The 16,585-nt window shown below is 41.4% G+C and overlaps 1 long non-coding RNA gene across 1 annotated transcript; it reads left to right on the forward strand.

Annotated features, from left to right (window-relative positions):
* The first annotated feature begins 711 nt into the window (after positions 1–711).
* On the forward strand, positions 712–14,068 carry LOC125482916. The gene is made up of 3 exons (XR_007261911.1): positions 712–1,411; positions 6,429–6,462; positions 13,618–14,068. It is a non-coding gene; the product is annotated as an uncharacterized LOC125482916 (long non-coding RNA).
* Positions 14,069–16,585: the final 2,517 nt, after the last annotated feature.

A 16,585-nucleotide genomic window follows, 5' to 3' on the forward strand; every position in this document is an offset into this window, starting at 1 on the left:
ATACTGCATCCGCTGTACCCGGTGTGGCTTCCTCTACATCGGGGAAACCAAGCGGAGACTCGGGGACCGCTTTGCAGAACACCTACGCTCGGTTCGCAACAAACAACTGCACCTCCCAGTCGCGAACCATTTCAACTCCCCCTCCCATTCCTCAGACGACATGTCCATCCTGGGCCTCCTGCAGTGCCACAACGATGCCACCCGAAGGTTGCAGGAACAGCAACTCATATTCCGCTTGGGAACCCTGCAGCCCAATGGTATCAATGTGGATTTCACAAGTTTCAAAATCTCCCCTCCCCCCACCGCATCCCAAAACCAGTCCAGCTCGTCCCTGCCTCCCTAACCTGTTCTTCCTCCCACCTATCCCCTCCTCCCACCTCAAGCCGCACCTCCATCTCCTACCGACCAACCTCATCCCGCCCCCTTGACCTGTCCGTCCTCCCTGGACTGACCTATCCCCTCCCTAACTCCCCACCTACACTCACCTTAACTGGCTCCATCCCCGTCTCTTTGACCTGTTTGTTTCCTCTCCACTTATCCTCTCCTCTATCCATCTTCTATCCGTCTCTCCCCCCCCTCCCTATTTATTTCAGAACCCCCTTCCCCTCCCCCATTTCTGATGAAGGGTCTAGGTCCGAAACGTCAGCCTTTCTGCTCCTACGATGCTGCTTAGCCTGCTGTGTTCATCCAGCTCAACTCCTTTCTTAATTGTGTACTTTCTTAATTAACTTATTCTTTCCAGTTTTGATGACTTAGAAACTTGTTTCTCGTTCTCATATTTTGGAAACTTCACATACTAACCTGCCGTTTGCTGATATTAAACTGTCCTTCTGAACTGAATTCAAAGTACTGGTAGCCCCTGGTCTGTTTTCTCTGTATGTTGAAAAAGTTCAACTTTGGAAGGAGTTAATTTATTAACCTCTTGGGTATCTTAGGCATTTAACTTAAATCTCAGGCTGTCTTAAAAGTTACATAATTGTTTCACTGTTCCAACTGTTTAAAATGTTGCCTTCACAAAACTAAAACTATAAGTCTATTTTTGTCTCTACTTTAAAATAAAATAATTAAATGACAATGCACACCGTTATTACACTGAATGCAATAGAAAAAATTTTGGTTTCTGTTATGGTAGAAAGATTTCCTACAACATTTGTACTGAGGAGTGAAAAATCATTTCATTAATCTGTTTCGAGACTAGTTTTGTAAATGTCTTTTTTTTAAAGAAAAAAAGGTAGGTTTTCAAAATGGATAATGTTTTAAAACTGTTTTGTTACATTACTTAATACTATATTTTGCGTGTATTTTGCAGCAATATCCTAGTGCAGAGAATAAAGGTACTCCAACATTTAACCAGCAGGATTATGAGCACGCAGAAGAATACCTGAAGAACCCACAAGCAAGACCACCATTTGTAGGTTTGACTAGTTCCTTTTATTTTATTTGATTATCTACTTAATGTACCTTGAAGCTAAACGAATGTATTAACTACTAACATAAGTTTGCAGATGAGACAAATATAGGTGGAGGGCGAGGTGGTGTTGAGGAGTTGGGCAGGCTGCAGAAGGACCTTGGACAGGCTAGGAGAATGGGCAAAGAAGTGGTAGATGGAATACAGTGTGGGGAAAGTGTTGTGCACTTTGGCATAGACTAGTTTCTAAATGGGTGAAAGAGTTTGGCAATCTGAAGGGAGAATTCCACAGGCTCACCGTTCTGGGTGAAGAAATTTCTCTTCATTTTGTCCTAAAAAATTTACCCCTTACCCCTAAACTATGACCCGAGATCTAGACCCCACTACCACCACTGCCGCTGCTGCTGCCACCTCCTGTTAGAATTTGGTAAATTTTCACTGCACTCAATCACTGCAAGAACATCTGTCCTCGATTAAGGAGACCAAAACTCTCACGATATTTCATGTGTGGCCTCGTCAGTGTCCTTAATAATTGCAGCAAGATGTCCTTGCTCCTGTGCATAAATCCTCTTCCTATGAGGGCCAACATACTGTTTGCCTTCCTTACCTCCTGCACCTACACGCTGGCTTTCAGCAACTAGTGCACGAGGGCACCCAGGTCTTGAACATTCCCCTCTCTCAATTTGCAGCCGTTCAAAATAATTTGCCTTTCTATTTATGTTACTAATGTGGATAACCTCACGTTTATCAACATTACACTGCACCTACCATGTATTTGCCTGCTCACTCAGTCCAGTCAAATTACACGGCAAAATCTCTGCATCCTCTTTACAGTTCACACTTCCACCCAGCTTTGTGTTATCTGCAAATCTTGAGATATTACAGCTGCCTCATCTAAGTCAATAACATATGATAGGTGGGGTCCTAGTTCCAATCCCTGTGGTACCCCACTAGTCATTGCCTGCCACTTAGAAAATGACCCATTTATGCCTACTCTTTTTGTTTCCTGTCTGCTAACCTATTCATCTCTACACTATTCCCAATCCTGTTTGCTTTAATTTTGCACATTAATCTTATGTGCAACTTTGTTGAAAGCCTTCTGAAAGTCCAAGTAAACAATATCCACTGGCTCCCCTGATGAACTCTACTAGTTGCATCCTCGAAGAACTCGAGTAGATTTGTCAAAAGTGATCTCCCTTTTGTAAATCCATGCTGACTGTGTCTGATTTTTACCACTGTTTTCTAAATGCTCTGCTGTAAAACCTAGATAATGGATTCTAACATCATTCGTACTATTGATGTCAGATTTGGTCTGTATTTTCCTGTTTTCTCTCAAACTCCATTTTTAAATAGGTGGGTCACATTAGCTACCCTCCAATCTGTAGGAACTGTTGCAGAGTTTAAAGAATCTTGGAAGATGACCAACTCATTCACTATTCCTAGGGCCACTTAAGTACTCTGCGATGTAGATTATCAGGCACTGGGGATTTATCAGCCTTCTGTACCATTAATTTCTCCAACACTACTTTTCTACTAATACAGATATGCTTCAGTTCCTCCCTCTCTCTCCAAACCCTGTGTGCCCCATCATTTCTGGTTATACATGTCCTCTTTTGTGAAGATATTCAAAAAATGAATTTATTTCGTCAGCCACTTCTGTGTTTGCAATTATAAATTCCCCTGTTTCTGACTGTAAGGACCTACATTAGTTTTTGCTAATCTCTTCTCATCACGTACCTGTAGAACCTTCTACAGTTAGTTCTTGTGTTCCTCACAAGCTTACTCTTGTACTGTATTTTTCCCCTTCTTAATCAATCCCCCTTGGTGCTCATTTTTTGGATTTCTAAACAGTTCTCAATCCTCTGGTCTGTTTTTCTTGCCAATTTGTATGCTTTTGTTTTGGGCATCTAATATTATCTCTGATTTCATTTGTTCTCCAAGCACGCTTGAGCCAGACAGGAATAAACTTTTTTTAAAGTTCATCCATTTGCTCTTTGAATGTTTGCCACTGTCTATCCATTGCCATTCCTTTCAGTAACATTTCCTAATTCATCACAGCCAGCTTGCCTCAAACCATTGTAGTTTGCCTTTAAGATTCAGGACCCTAGTCTCAGAATCAACTGCCTCAGTCTCCATTTGATGAAGAATTCTATCATCCCCATGGGATCTCTCGCACTACATTACCAATTATTCCTTCTTTGTTGCATAGTACCCAGTCTAATAGGGCCTGTTCTTCGGTTGGCCTCTCAATGTGTTGGTCCAGAAAACCACCCTGCATATACTCTAGGAATTCCTTTTCTACTGTATTGTGAATAATTTTGATTCACCCATTCTATCTGCAAACTAAAGTTATCCAAAATTACAAATGTTTCTCTACTGCATGCATCTCTGATTTCCTGTTTCCCAACATCACCGTTTACAATTTGGTGGTTTATAATACAACAACTAATGATTTTTGCTCCTAAGTGTTTCTCAATTCTACCCACACAGATTCTGCATTTTTCTGAGCTAATACCTGTCCTCTATATAGTGTTTATATCCCCTTTAACAGTAATGTAATGGCACCACCTTTTTCCTTTTCCTTTTTTATCTGTCCACCCTAAATACTGAATACCCCTGGACGTTCAGCTCCCATCCCAGGTCACCCTACAGCCATGTATTTGTAATCCCAACTGTATCATATCGGTTTGCATCTATTTGTTTGATTAATTCATCGACCTTATTTTGAATACTTCGTTTGTTCAGGCACAAAGGCTTGAGACTTGTCTCTTTCATGTTTCTTACCTCATTCCCACTTTTTAACTGTGGACTTGTTTGATTCTGGCCTTTGATTCCTCTGCCTGTCACTTCTCTTATTTCCCTGTGTCTTGTTATTGACCTGATTTCCCTTGCTCTGACTGCTTGCATAGGTTTTCAGACCCCTGCCAATTTAGTTTAAACCCTCCCAGCCACTCTTGCAAGTACTCACCCCAGGGCAATCAGGTGTAACCTGTCCAGTTTGTATTAGTTTCACCTCTCCCAGAACTGGTTCCAATTCCCCAGGAATTTGAAAGCCTTCCTCTCACACCATCTTTTTGACCGTCTTCATCTGAGAGATCCTGCTGTTTCTGCTCTGAATAACATGTTGCACTGGTAGTAATCCTGAGATCAATACTTTTGAAGTCCTACTTTTCGGCTTGCTTCCTACCTCCCTATATTCTGCTTTTAGTACCTTATCCTTTTTATTTAAACCTATGGTTGGTACCAGTGTGTACTATGACCATTGGCTGTTCACCCTCCCCCCTCCAGAATGTCCTTTAACTGCTGTGAGACATTCTTGACCTTCCCACCAGGGAGGCAACGTACCATCCTGGAGTTTCATTTATGGCCACTTAAATGTCTATCTATTTCCCCTCCACTTGAATCCCCAACGACTATTGAATTTCCACACTTTTTTACTTCTTCCCCCTTGCAGCAGACCCAACTATAATACCATGAATTTGCCTGTTGCAATTTTTCTGAGAGGCCATTTATCTCAACAGTTTCCAAATCAGTTTTGCCGGATAATGGCCACAGGGGATTCCTGCATTGCCTGCCCAGTCCTCTTACTCTGCCTGGTGTCACCCATTCCCTTTTCTGCCTGTGGAGTCTTAGCCAGCAATGTGACCACCTGTCTGTGTTAAGCACGATTCTCTCAGCTTCACGGATGCTCCACAGCGTCCAGGAGCTGCAGCTGGACACACCGCGTACTGGTCCCGGGCACTGGAAATATTCCTGGCTTCCCAGGTTTAGCAGGAGTAACATACCATGGCTTTGAGCTCTCCTACCATGCCTTACCCTTTCTAAATTAAACCTTTTGGAAGGTGCTTACTATCAAATAACAATATCAATTTCTGCAGGGCCGCCTTTCCTGTTCCTTGTTATTACACAATACAGAACTTAGAAATGATAAACTATAAAAACTACTCAAAGTATAAGCAATAAAAGTTGTGAATATTTACCCGACCTTACCGGCTACTTACCAATTGGTTCTCACTTGGACCATCCATTCCTGCAGGACAGAAAGACCACTCTAGTTTTTCTGTGACGTCACTCAACTTCTTTCCAACAGTTCTTCTGCAGCCCTAAGGACATAACACCATAAGAAATAATAACAGGAGTAGGACCCTCAACCCCTTGACTGCTTTTCCCCTTAATAGGATCATGACTAATCTGAAATTCCTCATGTCCACTTTCTACCTGTTCCCCATGACTGTTGATTCCCCTACTGATAAATAATTTAATCGAATTTAAATGTACGTAAGGATTCTGCCCCCATAGCACTCTGTGGCAAGGAGTTCTAAAGACTCTTAAATCCCTGAGAGAAGAAAAGTCTTTAAATTGGCAGTCTTTCATTCTGCAACTATGCTCTCTGGTCTTAGACTCTCCAATTTGAAGAAACATTCACATATCATTGACCCTGCTAAGTCCCTTAAGAACCCCATATGTTTCAATAAAATCACCTCTCATTCTTCTAAACTCCAATGAGTAGAGTCCCAGCCTGTTTAACCTTTGCACCCTTCCATACCGGGGATAATCCTCGGGAACCTTCTCTAAACCAGGCCCCCCCCACCCCACCTAGAGTGACTCCTAGTGCAATGGTCAGTTTGCTCAGTATTCCCCCGTACTGCGCCACTGTCCCACTCTCGTCTGCACAGTTTCCAAGAACCCCTGAACTGTTGAGCAACTACTGAGGCTCTTCAAATGAAACCTCCTGGGTCTCTATACTTGCCTCACCTGTGATCACACCCTCCTGTCCCTGGTGATAGACCAAGTTTAAATGACCTAGTCTGAGGGGTGGACTAAAGTGTCTAGGTAAATTTCCCTTTCACTGTGCTGCAGTCTGACCTGAAGCATTGAGAGGGAATCAGATAATGTACACGTTCTTTGAAAATATGCAAATGAATATTGTAATGTTGAACAATGGTTTTCAAGATTTATCAAGATGCTTTGTGAATCTTTTCAAATAAATCATTACAAAAATATCAATTTTATTTTACAGGGAACGTTAAGCAAATCTGAGTGGGAGGCTACAAGTAAGTGTACTCTTTAAAACACCTCTCCTACGTACATTTGAAATGGGAGCAGAAGTAGACTTTTTAGTTCTATCGAACCTGCTCTGCCATTCAACAAGATCGTGGCTATTTGTTTTTTGAATTCATCGTTGCCATCTATCCCCAGTAACATTTGATTCCATTACTTAACAAAAATCTATATCTTTGCTTAAACAATATTTGATAATCCCGTCTTCACGGCCTTTGGAGACAGTGTCTCAACCCTCAGAAAAAGGACTCTTCTTCGAATTTCTGTTCTAAAAGGGTATCTGCTAATTGCAGACTGACCTACAAGAAGCATCCATATCCACCTTGTCAAGACCATTCTAGATCTCTCGTGCTTCAATCATGAACCCTATCACTCTTTTAAACTCCAATGGAAACCAGCCCAGCCTATCCAAACAACCGTCTAAGTCAACCCACTCATTCTAAGTATCAATCTAGTACATCTCTTCTATTTTTAAATATCCTTAAATAAGACAAAACTGTGTGCAGTATTCTAGACATGGTTACTTCAATGCCTTTCATAACTGAAAAATGAAATCCTTAGTGTCTAATCCCCCTTATAATAAAGGATATCATCCCATTATCGTTGGTCATTAATGAGTTTTACTTCATGAAATTATTCACTTATATTGGCTTTTATATATTTCATTAACTTTAACACTTCTGTATCTTGTATTAAAAATAGAAATGACCGTAATCATTTCCTAATGACTCACCAAACACTTGGTCCTTTCTCTGCAGCACAGCAAGAGTTAATTCTAATCTGCTCCAAAAAATCTAGCTCTATCTCTAATTGCCTGTCACAGGGTCCTCATCTTGACTACTCCTCTCTGCTTGCCAACATAAGGTGGCAACTTGTATTAAATAGCACTTTTTTAACATCCTGAATCGTCCCAAGATGCTTCAGAGGGGTTTAAACCAAATTATGACATTGGCCACAAAGGGTGTTATTTGATCAGATAGAAAGCAGGAGTAGACTGTTCAGCCCCTCAGATGACCAAGTGACTTGGTGAGAGATTTTGAGTGTCTTCAAGGAGGAATCTGAAATAGAGGTGTGGGAAAGGTTTTCCAGTGTTAAGTGCCTGTGTTCCTGAAGGTATGGCCACCAGCGATGAGTATTCAAATTGGAGATGATGTAAAGGCCAGATTACATGAACATAGCTTGGAGAATTGTTGGGCTGAAGGAGATTAAAGAGATGGGGATGAATGAGGCCGTGGAAGGATTTAAGGACAAGGATGAGAGTTTTTAAAATCAAATGTTACTTGATTAATAGGTCAGTGAGCACAGGGCTGAAGGGGTAATGAGTCTTTGTATGAGTTAGGATATATGCTGGAGTTTTGAATGATTTCCAGTATAAGGAGGGGAAAATATGAAACCAACTAAGGCATGTGTTGGAATAGTCAAATCTAGCAATGGCAAAGTGAGGGTTTCAGCATGGATGATCTGAAGCAGGAAAAGTTACAGGCAGTGAAAATAGATAGTGTTAGTGATTGTGTGAGTATGTAGCCAGAGGTTTACCTCAGGGCCAGTGTGACACCAAAGTTGTAAGCAGTTTGGTTTAGTCTTAGACCATTGCTAGGGAGATGGGTAGAGTTGGTAACGAGGGACCGGAATTTGGAGTGGGGCCGACAAACCATGGCTTACATCTTCTCCATTGTAGAAAATTTCTGCTTCTTTAGGTATTCTGGAATTTTGGTACTTGAATTACCAAATTGTTTTTAAAAACAAAAGTGTTTCTTTGAACGATGTTGTTAAAGGAGTCCTGGTTAATATTGATATCAATTCCTTCTCTACAAATAATCAATAAGAAGAAGGATCCAGTGACATTGTTGCTCCTCTGTGTTGAAGCCTTTTTTATAGAAGCCTTACAGTGTGGAAGCAGGCTATTTGGCCTATTGAGTCCTAACCAACCATCCAAGGAGCAACCCACCCAGACCCACAACCCGATTTCCATAACCCTGCATATCCCATGGCTAATTGACCTAGCCTGCACGTCCCTGGATACTATGGGCAATTTAGCATGGCCAGTCCACCTAAATTGCAGATGTTTGGACTGTGGGAGGAAAGTGGAGCACCCAGAGGTGCAGATACAGGGAGAATCTGTGGACGACACACAGACAGTCATCTGAGGGTGGAATTGAGTCCAGGTCCTTGGTGCTGTGAGGCAGCGGTGCTAACCCCTGAGCAACCTTGCTGCCCTATACATTGTTATAAAGGAAATCAATGATTTATCATCAATAATTGGGTTTATGTCATCAAAATAAGTGAACACTAGCTGGACTGATGTATTAATCTTTAACTTTAGGGAGTGTTGTATGCTATCATAGTTCCATGCTTTTGATCTGCGAGTGTGAAGGGCAATGAAATAAAACACTTGTGGTGTTGTATTGCTGCCAGTAGGTGGTGTGCATATAATACATTAAAAAATACAAAATTGCTGTGCCTCATACAAGAAACACATTCGCATTTCCTTACTTCTGAGATGTAGCCTCAATGCTTTTCAGTATATTCTGAAGGCTTTGTTTATAAAATGCACTCAATCAGTCTTTCCTCCTTTTTTTTTTTCTTCCTACATATTCCAATTACAGAAAGGCAAGCATGGTGCAAATAAAATTTAATCTAGAGAAGTGTTGCCGTAGAGTCATGAAGTATTACTGTATGGAAAAAGATCCTTTGGCCAGTCATGCCCAGGGCAGTCATTGTGCGAGTGTCCCGGTCTTATCTAGATGCATTTTCCAGCCCACAGCCAGTAGCTTTGCATGCTGCATCGCTTCAAGTGCTCATCAAAATACAATTTAAATGTTGCGATTGTTCCTGCCTCTACCATCCTTTCAGACAGTGAGTTCCAGATACCCACCACCCTCTGGGTGAAAACATTCTTTCATAAATCCCCTGTACACTTCCTGCTCTTCACTTTACTTTAAATCTATACCCCCTGGATAGATTCCTCCACTGGAAAAGTTTCTCAATGTCTGACCTATTTATGATTTTATCATTTGAGCACCTCAATCAGCACCCGCTCCCGCCACCCCCGCACCCCACCAAAGTCTTCTCATTTCTATGGAAATCAACCCTCTCTCTTCATAGCTGAAACAGGCAGTATGCTGGTGAATTTCTTTTACGATCTAGTCTAGTACAATCACACCTTTACAGTGTGGTGACCAAACGCTGTACCCAGTACTCACTGACCTTATATGCAGTTCCATCGTAATCTCCTTGCTCTTCTATGCAATGTCTCAGCTAATAAAGGCAAATATCCCATCGGCTGCCTTATCCACCTGTCTTGTGGCCTTTAAAGATTTCTAGACATGCACGCTAAAGATGTCTCTGATCTTGTACTTCCTAGGGTCCTACTGTACAATGTATATTTCCTTGCCTTGTTTATCCTCCCAAAATGCATCACTTTTTCAGGGTTCTGTTTGCCTTTCCTCTGCCCATCTGACTAGCCCTTCTATATTGTCCTGTAATCTAAGGCTTTCATCTTCACTATGTATTACATGAGTTTTTGTCATTAGTGAACTTGCTGATCAAACGGCCCAGATTCATGTCTAGACTATAATGCACACTACTAATGGCAAGGGACTTGGCACGGAGCCATGTGGCACACCACTGGAAACAGACTTCCAGTCACAGCAGCAATCATCAGTCATTACCCTTTGCTTCCTGTCAGTCAGCTAATTTTTGGATCCAATTTGCCAAACATACCTGGATCCCATGGGTTCTTATCTACTTGACCAGTCTCCCGTGCAAGAGCCTGCCAAAAGCTTTGCTGAAGTCCAGTTAGACTATCTCTACTCTGCTACTATCATTCACATATCTAGTCACCTCCTCAAAAGTTATTCAAACCTGTCAAACATGAACTTTCACTGACAGAGCCATTCTGAATAGCCTTGATTAATCCTTGCATTTCTAAATGGAGATTAATTCAGTCCCCAGTTTTGTTTCCAATAGTTTCCCTACCATTGATATTAGATCCTCGAATCCTAGTAAATTTCTTCCTTGCCTCCAGCAGCCTGGGATCCATCTCCTACGGCCTGGGACTTATCCAATTTTAAGTCCACTAATACCACCCCTCTCTCCATTGTAATTTGTTCAGATATATCTTAGTCGTTTTCCCCGGCTTCCATACCTACATCGTTCTTCTCTTTGGTAAGAACAGACCTAAAATAGTCTTAAAACCTCACCTACATCCTCTGGCTCTTCCCCCTTGTGCAGCTGGATTGTGATAGTTCCTCTGAGAAGTACTGTCTCCTACTGTATTTTTCCAACAAAGTGAAACTGTTCTCGAGTAAGCTGCACTCTACTCTTTGTGCGCCGCCATTGTTCTGACTAATGGGGATCTCTTCCTTTCCTGACTGCACAGCCCTAAGCTGCAGGGTGACCACACCTTAAAGTGCAATTCACATAACTCTGAGCCTCATGGATGCACTGCTGTGTGTCTAGCTGACACTCGAGTTCCAAAACCCATTGATCATGCTGGTTTTAAACTGCTGGGTCTTCCTGCAGATGTGGTCATTCAGACTGCCAGGAATGTCTAAGATTTCCCACATACTGTAGGGTATGTAATACATGGGACCGAACTCCTGTCATACCTTCATTTTAAAGCAAGCAAGCTCCTGTCCTAAGTTTAAACCAAGTAAAAAAAATTGTTTTAAAAAGAAACTTGGAAGCTTTTCTTTCAAGTGGGGGGACAAAAACAACTTGCCAAGCAGCTCACTGCTTTGTGCTGATACCACTGTCGTCAGTCTTTTCAGTTTCTGGTGGGATCATTGTTGGGTGCAGCTGCTGCTCTGACTGAGCTCGATCTGGTCCTTGCCCCTCAGGCTTTTATCAGAAAGCTGTGCAGCCGCTGTTCACTGTCAAGTTTGCTGTACTGCTGCTGCAGCTGGCTTCCCGTCAAGATAGCGGAGTCCATAGACAAGAAAAGAAATCTTATCCTTATTTTTGGCCTCAGTCCCTCACTAGTTCTGCTCCCTTAGACTGATTCTTTGTGACGCTGACCTGCTGCGCACCCCTCCCAGTCTGCTTCATAGCGATGCTGACTCGCTGCACACTCCTCGCAGTACTGTTAGAGGAAGTTTTGGTGGGAACATTGAGAAGAGACAATGTAAAGTAAAAGATACGATTCTTGCAAGTATGTGGGATTTGTGGGTAAATGTGTGCAAATGTTGAAGGTGGCAGACTGAGAGTGTGATTAATAAGGCCTGGGCAATCCTGGATTTAATAAATGGAGGCAGAGTTTGCCAAAGCAAAGAATCTGTGCTGAACTTTTGTAAAACTTGGGCTCAGTCTCAACTGGAATATTTCTGGGTGGGAAGAATGACAGCATTATAAAGTATGCAGAAAATATCTATGAAAATGATCCTGGGCATGAGGGACTTCTTTTACACGGCTAGATTATCTGGGCTATTCCTCTTGGGAAAACAGAAAATCAAGGGGAGATTAAATAGAGGTGCTCAAAATTGAGGAGTCTGGACATTGGTTTTCTGTCATTTCCCAATGGAAACCACAGAGATAATTGGCAAAAGAAGCAATGGCAGCATGAAAGAAACTTTCACTCGGGAAGGATTTGGAATGCACTGCCTGAGTGTGTTGGAAGCAGATAATATCTTCGCTTTTGAAATAGGATTTGATATTTACCTGAACAGAAGAGATATTAGCAGGGCTTTTGGGAAGAAATGTGATTAGGTCATAGAGACCCAGCATGAACATAATGGGCCAAATGGCCACCTTGACTGCTGTAATCATTCTGTGATTCTATGAAGACGTGACAGAAATACAAATTCGACCAATTTGATGGTTGACTGAAGCTATTATCAGCAGCTCGTTCTAATTGTATTTTCTTCACTTTTTGCTTTCATTTTTTTCATTGCTTTACTTTAAGGAAAGTGACAAGCTGTTCATCAGTGGGTGCTAGATGTGGCTCAGTGAGTAAACGTTGTCTCCTCTGAGTCAGGAGGTGTGTGAGTGTTAAAGACCAACACCAGAGGCCTGAGAATAAAGATCAGTGTTGACATTCTGATTCAGTACAGTAATGGGGGAGTACTCTATGTCGGAAGTGCCATCTTTACGTGAGATGTTACACTGAGGTGGATGTAATAGATCTCATAGTGCTTTTTTCTTTCAAGAAGAACATGGAAGTTCTCTGTGGTGTCCTGGCCATATTTATTCCTCTATCAACATCACAAAAAGTCATCTGGTCCTTACCTCATCGGTTTTTGTGCGACTTGCTTTGTACAAATTAGCTGAAGCATTTCTCACAGCAGTTACTACTGTTGAAAGGTACTTCATTGACTTTAAATAAGTTTGGATGATGAGAGGCTATGAAAAGCAGTAGGCTTTTTGGTTGAAGATCAACAGATAGTTGAAGAAAATGTTTTGGATAGTGGTAACCGTCAATGTCTTAATTCTTGATCTCAATCTTTAATTTTTTTAATAGTCTTTGGTGTGATGTGGGCATCTCTGACATTTGTTGTCCATCCCTCACTATTCTTTAACTGAGTGGCTTGCTAGGCCATTTTAGAGGATAGGTAAGTGTTAACTATATTGCCTGGGATCATGTTGATAGATTTCCTTCCCTGAAGGTTATTAATGAATGCACTGGAGTTTTTTTCTTGACAGCACTGAAACAGCTTCATTATTCCAGATTTATTTATTAATTTGAGATTAAATTACACCACCTGCTGTCTGTCTGGGGTATTACCGTTCTGAGGAAGGGTCACTGGAAGTGAAACATTTAACTCTGATTTCTGTCCACAGAAGCTACCAGAATTGCTGAGCTTTTCCAGCAATTTCAGTTTTTATGATATTACTACTATACCATCTTCTAACTATTGTAACAACGACTCTTCTTCTTTAGTACTGACTTGGCTGTAAAATGTTTGAAAAATCTGGTGCACGTGAAAAGCACAATGTAAATGCCCATCCTTTTCCTCCTTGTGCTGTTTATCCCAACCTGCCTCCCATTTTTGGATTGATATTTTATAGTCATTATGGTGTATCAGTAATTAAGTAACCTATTTTTCACAATATTGACACTCATTTTCCTGTATGTTAGTTTCATTTGAATCTGAAAATGCATTAACATTAGAGCCACAATAATCCATTTTTGTTGTATGCTTTCTTCTCAGGTATTTACTTGGTATTTGCATTTGAAAAGTTGCCATAAGAAAACAAACAAACCTCAATTTCTCGCTGCAATCTTTGGTACCTAAAGAAAAGAAGCTCCAGTACTAGAGAGGACTTAATTCTAGCAGTTGTTTGAAACTGCTTTGAAGTACTGTATTTCAAGACTGACATTTATGCCTGTGAAGTCTGGAAGATATCTTGGAGATCTTGGATTAGAACTGCAGCCCTTGGTGGGCCAGTGTTAGATTTACAAGAAACGATGTCTTGCTGGAATGTTTTTTTTTTGTTAATGTTCTTTGTCAATACTTGTTTCACTTGCAAGTATATATTTTTGTTTAAAACATTTTTGGATACCGTACTTTTTTACTTTTAGGATGACCAAGTTCAAGAAATGATGTTAGAAAGTTGAATTAGTTGTTAATTATATTATAAAATAAAATATACGGTAAAGAATGTTTTGGTCTTGCTGCTTGTAACTTGAGTTTCTGAACACATTGGGTTGAACAGTCACCGAAGCTTTGTGTTCATGCATTTTCTGGAAAAATACAATCTGGCCATCTTTTGAACCCATCTTCTATTTACTTCGATAATCTTTTCCAGCAATTTAATATGTTTTTCTTTTGAATTAGCACAGCCTCGGTCTTCTGTTTATGTTCCTTGTGGTTGAATCTTTTCTCGTGAATAATTTCTCTGGACTGACTTTCAGTCTCCTGCTTTTGTAAGTTTGATTTTATTTTGAGCCATCTCCTAGTTTATCAAGTCCAATCCTTTCCTCCAAATGTATGCTCTACCTTCAGAAGACTCCAGATTTTCCAGGTAGTAATCTGTAATGCACAGAGTACTGAAACCAAAGTTTCATTGCTCAATACATCATCTTATTTACTGGCCTAATTCCATAAGAGAGAACTTCTGAATTTGAGCTGCTCAAATTCTAATTTTAATGCCTACTGACTAGGAAGACTTGATTTGTGATGCATACACTAAAGTAAATGGTCCTATGGCAGCTCTCGAGTGTGCTTCACTGAACAGCTTCTGTAGCATAGTGGTTATGTTTACTGGAGTTGTGGTTTACCAGTCTGAGATATGAACTCAGATTGCACCATGATGATTTGTGAATCGATTTCAGCTAATTAAATAATTTGGAATAAAAAGATGACTCCAGTAATGGAGAGTGTGAAGCTAATGCATGGTTGTAAAAATCCACTGAGTTACAAACATTCTTTTGCAAAGAAAACCTGGTTTTACGCAGTCTGGTCTGTATGTGACTCTAGACTTTTAAGTGTTTGCATGCAAGAATATGAAAAAGCTGGTATCTATGTTCAGTGGGTAATAGGGAAGGCAATTGGAACGTTGGCCTTTAATTTCAAAGGGAATGGAGTATAAAAGTCAGAAGGTTTTGCCAAAACTAAGCAAGGCACTAATTGGATCACAACTAGAATACTGTGCACAGTTTTGGTCTCCTTATCTAAGGAAAGATGAGTATTTGAGGTACTCCAGAAACGTTTTATTACCAGATATGGAGGGACTGTTATGAACAGGGGCTGGGCTTTATTAGAATTTAGAATGAGAGGCAACCTTATTGAAGCTTTCAAGATTGTTGGGGAACTTGACAGGGTAAATGCAGGAAGATTATCCCCACTCCAGCTGGGAGAGGCTAAGACCAGAGGGCATGATTACAGAATAAAGGGCCACATGTTTAAGACACATAAATAAAGAAGAATTTCTTCTGTCAAGTTGGTGAAGCTGTGGAGTACTTTACTGCAGAGGGCTGTTGAGGCTGGGTGGTTAAATATATTCAAGGCTGAGGTTTGTTCTAATCAGTAAGGAAACCAAGAGTTAAGGGGGAAAAAGCAGGAAAGTGGAGTTGAGGATTATCAGATCAGCCATGATCTCACTGAATGGTGAAGCAGACACCATGGATCTGAGGAAGGGTCAGCAGACCTGAAACATTAACTCTGACTTTTTTTCTTCACAGATACTACCAGACCTGCTGAGCTTTTTCAGCAACTTCTGTTTTTGTTCCTGATTTACAGCATCTGCAGTTCTTTTGTTTTTTTTTATTTAGTGTTTGCTCATAGGTGTTCCAGTGGAATGGAACGCCCAATAGTGTATGCATTCCAGACTTTGGCTAATGCGGAGCGTAAATATGCCTAGGTAGAGAAAGGAGGACTGGCGGTCATATTTGGTGTCAGGAAGTTCTACCAATACCTTTATAGACATAAATTTGCAATAGTAATGGACCACAAACTCCTGCTAGGTCTACTTAAAGAGGATAAAGCAGTCCTGCACATAGTTTCAGGCTGAATTCAGTGGTAGGCACTAATACTACGTGCATACAATTACAAGTTGGAACACCATCTGGAGGGCCAAGCAGCGAATGTGGCTGTATGGAGGCCCCTCCCCCGTCAGACACCCCACCGGTGGTGCTGCCACCGAAAGAGGCCATAATGGTTTTAAGTTTTCTCCAAGCACTTCCAGTCGCAGCGACAATATCAGACTTTGGACGCAGACAGAGCTGGTCCAGGCAAAACTGAAGCAGCTGGTGGTGATGGGGGAATCCAAAGGGCCATCATAACCAGAACTGAAACCTTTTTGGACCTGGAGAGACCAAATCACTGTCGAGGATGGCATATTGCCGTTGGGAGCAAGATTGATTGTCCCAAGTAAAGGTCGCTGCCGGACATGGGCTGAACTCCACCAGGGTCATCCAGGGGTTTCCAAAATGAAGATGCTGGCAGGAAATTATATCTGGTAGCTATGATTGGATGCAGACATAGCCATATCAGTGGGGCAATGCCCGGAATGCCAACAAGGACAAAAGTTACCACCAGCAGCTCCCCCACATTCTTGGGAGTGTTCGAGTGAACTTGGACTCCGTTACACGTCGGCTATGCAGGTCCTTTCGTGGGCTCAGTGTTCGAACTCGTTGTGGACACCCACTCAGCGGTTGGGCATACATAGAGTTCATTT

This window comes from Rhincodon typus, chromosome 4 (genome assembly GCF_021869965.1).
Source record: "Rhincodon typus isolate 14 chromosome 4, sRhiTyp1.1, whole genome shotgun sequence".
In the NCBI taxonomy this organism is placed as follows: Eukaryota; Metazoa; Chordata; class Chondrichthyes; order Orectolobiformes; family Rhincodontidae; genus Rhincodon; species Rhincodon typus.